Here is a 7,340-nt window from a genome sequence, read left to right on the forward strand (position 1 = left end):
ATGATACGATTAAATGCGATATATTAACAGGAAGAATGATTCGATAAGGGGATGTACCAGAGAATGGGATCTGGGATAGAGTACAAGACTAGTTAAACATTTGAGGACGCATGTTTCTAAGGGGGGAAGGATGTTACAGCCCGGAAAATTTTGTGTTACCAAGACTGTAGACGGCTTAGTATGAGCTCAAGGGAGAGCAAAGTTACACAAGGATCAGGGATGAAGATTATATGATATGAGTATAAGAATATATATATGACATTTGGAGACCGTATGGAGTAAATCAGTTAACATGTTACCTGATGAATAGCCTTCGTAACCGTAAGTTAAGGTCGGACCCACATGTCGGGGTTTTATAAAGGACATATAAAAAGTGATATGAGTAGTACATGGGAAGTTGAGCAAATCTTAAGAAGGACCCTTAGGCCAAATATGTGCATAAGCCCTCCAAAAGGATGATTTAAGGATACGTTTTCGGTTGATCTGACTTGAAGGGGCCCAAATGCTATTATAAGTTTGGAATTTGGAAACACACTAAAAACGAAAGTTGTATATAATTGAAAGAGCTTTCCAACCATAGGTCGTGGGCCATCATATGATATTGGGATCATGAATTATGGCCATTTTAAGATAAAGACTTCAAGCTGCCAAATGGCTTCCGTGGGTCCCACTTGGGAAAGTCGGTGGAACCGACTTATGAGGGGTATAAAAACCCCCCATCAACCCCATTTTTTCAACATATTACATTCTCATAAGTCCTAGAAACTTCCCAACACATCCCCCAAACATTTATATCCCATTAAATCAATAATTTAACAAGATTACACCAAACTAGTCCATGAAAGGTGATTGTTCTTGCTTCTACTTGATGTTGTGGTAAGTTTGGTCTTGAAGAAAGTTGGTGTGGCTGAATTTATTCAAGTATAAGGTATGTTCTTCATCCTATCTCTTATGTTGAGTTGATTTGAAGGTTTAGCAATTCTTAAAAGTGAAAATAGTTATGGAGAAAAGGTTATAAAGTGTCGTGTTGTAGTTGTATTTATGGACTGTTTTGAGCATGTTGTGGCCAGTTATGGAGGAAAGGTTATAAAGTGTCGTGTTGTAGTTGTTGTGTTTATGGACTGTTTTGAGCATGTTGTGGCCGTGTGGCTAGGCTGATTTACATGTATAGAGATGGTATCTAATGTTTTTGGTGTGTTGATGAGATTGTGCTCCTTGATTGGGAAGAAAGGATGTTTATATTGTTGTTGTATGTTGAAAAACATCGTGTGGGATGTTTTATGGAATATATTGGTATTGATAATATTGGTGTTGATGTTTGTATTTTTTTTGTTGTTATTGGTTGTTGGATTGTGATATCGGGCTAGGCATATAAACAGGGGAGATGCTGCCCGAATTTTGTCTGATTCTAAAGGAGTTTGGTTTAAGGACTTGAGATAGGTATATGACGATAAGTCTAACGGTAGTATAATTTCTGTTGAGCGTAGCTTTGCAAGTTCGGGAGGATAAGCGTTAATTCGTAGGAGATCAATCAGGTATGTTAAGGCTTTCCCTTTCTTTCTTTTTTGCATAAACCTTTGATATGAGCAAACAACGAGTAATCGAGTCTCTATATTACTCTACTCTTAGAAGTATTAGGAGCATATCAGTTATTGATGATCCTGTACCCCTGTATTATGATTATTCCTTCTGTTCATGGGTCGTAAATATTGTATCATGATAATGTTAGTTTATGTTTATACGTTACATTCATTTGCGTACATGCATATTGACCCGTGACCAGAGGGCGTTATATGCCCGTATATTGTGTATATTATATATATATATATATAGGGTATGGGAAAAGGGCGAGGCGTTATATACGTATTACCATCTGATCAGCTGGTGCACAGTGATGATGATTATTATGCCCGAAGGGGCCTATATGGGATATGGATCGGGCCTTACGTTCCTCGGCACTATGACCTATGTATATCATACGCTCGCAGAGGCATTTTCCGTAATCAAACATATAGATGCATTCACGCAGACATGTTCAGATAATCAGACTTACAGATGCATTCAGTCAGTCAGTTTAGTTTACGAGTTTCAGATTTTCTTTATGACTCCTATGTGTATGTTACTCTTCTGCCTTACATACTCGGTACATTTTCCATAGTAACTCCCCTATCGTTTGGGGGGGGGGGGTACGTTCATGCCCGCAGGTTCAGATAGCCAGGAAGACCGATTGCATCTTTAGGCTAATTCTTCAGCTTGACAGTGGAGCACTCCTCTCTTGCCGGAGTTGCCGTCAAGACCTGGTATATGTTTTGATGTTTATGGGTAGGGCAGGTGCCCTGTCCCGTCTGCAACATGTCCAGTATGTCAGTAGAGGCTCATAGATACTTATATTCAGTCAGACAGTATGGCCCACTCAACACTTGTTTTGTTATATAGTTTTATCGGGTAGCCTTGTCGGCTTGTACCCCAGCTCAGTTTAGTGATTCATGTATTTATATACCTTTCATGGGTGGTGACCCTCCATTTTATGATACCTAACAGATAGAAGATTATGTTGTGAGTGCCCTCAAGTGGCTCAAAATGAGCATGAGCAGGTATGTTATGTATGTATTGTGGCATCTAGGTGGTCACCTTCTGGGTGTCCGTCATAGCCCTCCGGTTGGGCTGTGACACTCTTGTTCCTAATCACATCAGAATTCAAAAGGAAAGACAAACCCTTTTTTGTTTTATCAGGATCAAACCATACAAGCAAGAAAAAATTCAACATTAAGTGAAACATGGAGGCCACAAGATAATTTAGGGGGATTTTGAAAGCAAAAGAAGTCAAACAAAGAAAAAAGGCACTCTCAGTTTGAAGAATGTAAATCCATGTAAAACAAGGAGAACTTTAGACTAAAAACAAGAAAAGTAGGAGAAAAGCACAGGTCAAAACACATAGTTTTATTCTAGGAAATGCAAGAATTAACACACCCTTTTCTGGGGCCAAACGGCATTCAAGCCTAACATGCACACACAATCACATCAATGGGACTTCACCAAATTCCAAGCAAGGTAAATCATCAGGAAACCTCAAAATTTCGTGATGCAAAAACAAGACTTGAACCAAATCACAAGCTGCAGGGCTTGTAGGTTTTCAGAGAAGAGGAGAACTCATGGTCTATGTTAAGCCTATGATAGTGAGGACTTATTTATTTTTTATCAGAAACTTATCAGGAAAAAGGAAGTTTGAAGTAAAACAGTTTTATAACTCAAGATAACTCTACATGTAGGTTCAAAGAACACAGCGATATCACAAGAAGGTCTGTCCACCAAACAAGTTTAAAGAGACAACTTCTTTTTGAAAGTTCAGTAACAAAGCAAATATCTAAAAACTGTTTCTTGTAATTTTTAAACCTGATCAACCTTTTGACTTAAACAACCTGGTCATGTTGTGAATGCAGACTAAATGGAAGGGCACAAAAGGGGAGGACAAGAATGGACAGTCAAATAGTCAAAGCACAAAACTAATTCTCTTTATTTCTAGTATTAGCTAGATGATCACAACAAAAGAAAAAACCCGGTAAAGTGACAAAAAATCTTACTTAATTCCAAGTTTCTTATAGGTTTTCAGTACTAGGTGGCTGTATCCAATGAGAGAGACTTTGTCACATTCAAGCAGACTGGGGGAATACAAGAAAGACACCATTGAAACAGTAGTCTAGGCCACACACATAACTTGATCCTTTTAAAGAAAATTGTCTGTCTGAAGTGATCATAACACACATGAACAAAGATCCTCCTCTTTTAAAGTCAATTACCATTTTACACTACTATTTTAGCCAAATGAAAAGACTAGGAGCCTGTTTAGATGGGCTTATGCCTATAAGCTAAAAAAAATAAGTTAGGGTAGTCTAACTTATTTTTTTTGGCTTATAAGCTGTTTTCAGCTTATAAGCTGCTTTAGATAAGCTAAGTCAAATGGGCCCAGTTATTTTTTTTAGCTTATTTTAAGCACAAAATGACTTTAAGCTGGCCAGCCAAACACTCAAAAAAGTTGAAAACAGCTTATAAGCAACTTATAAGCCAATCCAAACGGGCTCTAGGTACTAAACTTGTGCCAACTTTGTCAAAACTCCTCAACACTTCGTAAAAAAAAGTGATTCAAGAACAGCCTTGACTCTTCGACCTTTGGCTAAGAATAGTGGTTCAATCAAATGAGTAAAACAAAACCAACTAGAATTCAGTATACCTTTCAAACCCTCTTCCTCAGTTTCCCCTTTATCCTATGTCTAGGTGGAACAAGTTTATATGGAAAACAACCTTCTTATAAGTAAAACACTCTAGACTACTAAGAAGATTCCAAACAAGTCATGACTAAGTCACATACACTTAAGAAAACTCTAATTAAGTTATTTCAGGAAAAAAAGCAGCAGCTATCAGACAAACAAAGGAAATAAGGGAGTTGGTTAATTAGAAACACGCCCAACCAGTTCCAGTTACAGGTTCACATCAAGTTCCTAAAATCCACTCAACATCATCAAACAAATTCAAGAGAAAAGGGGGGCCAGAACCCTATCATGAACAAAAAAACTCAAAGGAAAAAGAAAACAAGCACCTATACCAGGCACAACCAACCTCAACTCAACTAAAACTAACCTTTCATAGATCAAATTATACCAAACTGAACAAAACTCAATAGCATCACAGATGACCGATCAAATGGACCAAGCTTAACACACATGAACTCAAACCAGGTTAATCCACAAAAGAACCAATTGCCAGGGGTAAGTTATCAGATAAAATAGACTGTAACCATAACAACCCTAGCCATGGACCATCAGTTGCAAAACTAAAAGTAAAGACTATAGACATTTCAAGTTAAGACATGAACCTATCTCTAATAAAAGCCTCAGTCAAGCAGATCAAACAAGACATAGACAGATATCATTAAAAGGAACTCCATTAAGCTACTGTTTTAGCTACATGCAACATAGGTCCAATGCTCACTAGTTCAAGAAGAAAGGCAAATGCTTAAACTGATTCACTTATTCATCATAAGCCCATTTTTATCTATAAAAGAAGACCAGGGACAAACCTAGGGAATACAATGGTCAGAGTTCAAACAAGTTCTACCAGTGTCTATATCAAATTGAACTAGACTAAGTTGTAAGGATATACACAGAAATCAATCAGCAAATGTCACCAAACGATTAACACCAAGTTCTCAGCCTAGAAAAACTACCACCATAATCATAATTAGCTAGCAAAGACCATAATAACTCTAAGACATAACTAAGACAAGCATTAAAATGCTGAAATTAAAATAATCGAAATAACAAGAGTAAGTCTTACCTTTTGTGGGCACGGCCAAGACCAAAAGTGAACTTGGATAGTTCCTCTTCCAAGACTCGAGCCCAGAATGCCAAGAAAGTAAAAAAAAACAACAAATTTTAGAACTAGGTTTCCGAGCAAAATCGAAGAAACCTTAAGAACATTGAACAAAATTCAACTTTTAAGGACTGACATCTCAACCCTTAGTATTTTCTTAGTTTTTCCGACCTTTTTCTTTCATGAATGGGGGTTTCTACTTATAGAAACCCCAAAACGTTTGAAACTGTCAAAACATCGATGTGGGACTTGCAAGTTTTGTGCGAGTCTCACACATAAACCTAAATCAATGGCTCAGATCTAAAGCATAAATGAAATCAAAGGTTTAAACAACTCAAATATACAAATTCATATAAATAAAGGAGGGAGGTATACCTTTAGGGTCTGTTTGGCCTGAATTTAGGGAGAGAAGGACAAAGCATTGAATGATTTGCCTCCTCCCCGCTTCATATTTGATGGGACATGATAGAAACAGTGACGAGTAGGTGGTGGAAGACAGGAGCGGCGCTAGGGTTTCACCCTAGCCGCCTCCTTTTCCTCTCATTTACACCAAAGCCCTAGGGCATGAGAAAAATAAAATGAGCAGGGGGAGGAGTGTAATACTCCCCCTTCTTTTTAATTGTTAACTCGGCCGGGTCATGGTCCCTTTTGGACAAGCAAATCAAAATAATGCGAAAATGAGAAATAGCAAGAGTAATGAAGTCATGATAAAACAGCAAAGATAGACAAAACCCAACACATAGAAGCAGGATAAAAATACTCCTAATACGAAAAAGGAAACCTCGCGGCCCCCCACTAGCCCTCTTCCCTGATACTCGACCTCTACCCCCTACTATCACCGGTCATGTCCGAGGTAAGCTGAAGTAGCGCCATGTCCTACCGAATCACCTCTCCCCAGTCCTTCTTTGGCCTACCCCTCCCTCTCTTCAGGCCCAACACTGCCATCCTCTCACACCTACTCACTGGCGGATCTGCGCATCTCCACTGCACATGGCCGAACCACCTCAACCTCCCTTCCCGCATCATATCCACCACAGGGGCCACACTCACCTTATCCCGAATCACTTCATTCCGAATCCTATCTCTCCTGGTATGTCCACACATCCATCTCAGCATCCGCATCTCAGCTACCTTCATTTTCTGGACATGAGCTTTCTTAACTGGCCAGCATTCTGTCCCATACAACATAGCTGGTCTAACCACCGCTTTGTAGAACTTTCCCTTTAGAATAGGCAGCACCTTCGTATCGCACAACACCCCCGTTGCGAGCTTCCATTTCATCTATCCCACTCCAATATGATGTGTGACATCATCGGTAATCTCGCCAGTCCCTTGGATGATCGACCCCGGTACTTGAAACTTTCTTTCTTCGGGATGACCTGAGTATCCAGCTGCATGTCCTCGTCCTCTACTTGACTCCCATCGCTGAACTTGCACTCTAAGTACTCTATCTTAGTCCTACTCAAATTGAAACCCTTCGACTCTAGAGTCTGTCGCTAAATATCCAGTCTCACATTAACACCGCTCTGCGACTCGTCAATAAGCACAATTTCATCTGCAAACAATATGCACCAAGGAACCTCTCCTTGGATGTGGCTTGTCAGAGCGTCCATTGCCACAGCAAACAGAAATAGGCTAAGCGCGGAACACTTCTAATGTATGCTATAGGAACACCACTAGCTTCCACACATCTCCACAGCACCTCTCTTAGGACTTTGTCGTAAGCCTTCTCAAGGTCAACAGACACCATGTGCAAGTCAGTCTTCTTATCCCTATACTGCTCCACCAACCTCCTCACAAGGTGAATGGCTTCTGTAGTCAAACGTACTGGCATGAATCCGAACTGGTTCTTCGAAATAGAAACTAACTTCCTCATCCTCGCTTCCACCACTCTCTCCCAAACTTTAATTGTATGGCTCAACAGCTTGATACCCCTATAGTTGTTGCAGTTCTGGATATCCCCCTTGTTTTTA

This window comes from Lycium barbarum, chromosome 7, assembly GCF_019175385.1.
Source record: "Lycium barbarum isolate Lr01 chromosome 7, ASM1917538v2, whole genome shotgun sequence".
Lineage (NCBI taxonomy): Eukaryota > Viridiplantae > Streptophyta > Magnoliopsida > Solanales > Solanaceae > Lycium > Lycium barbarum.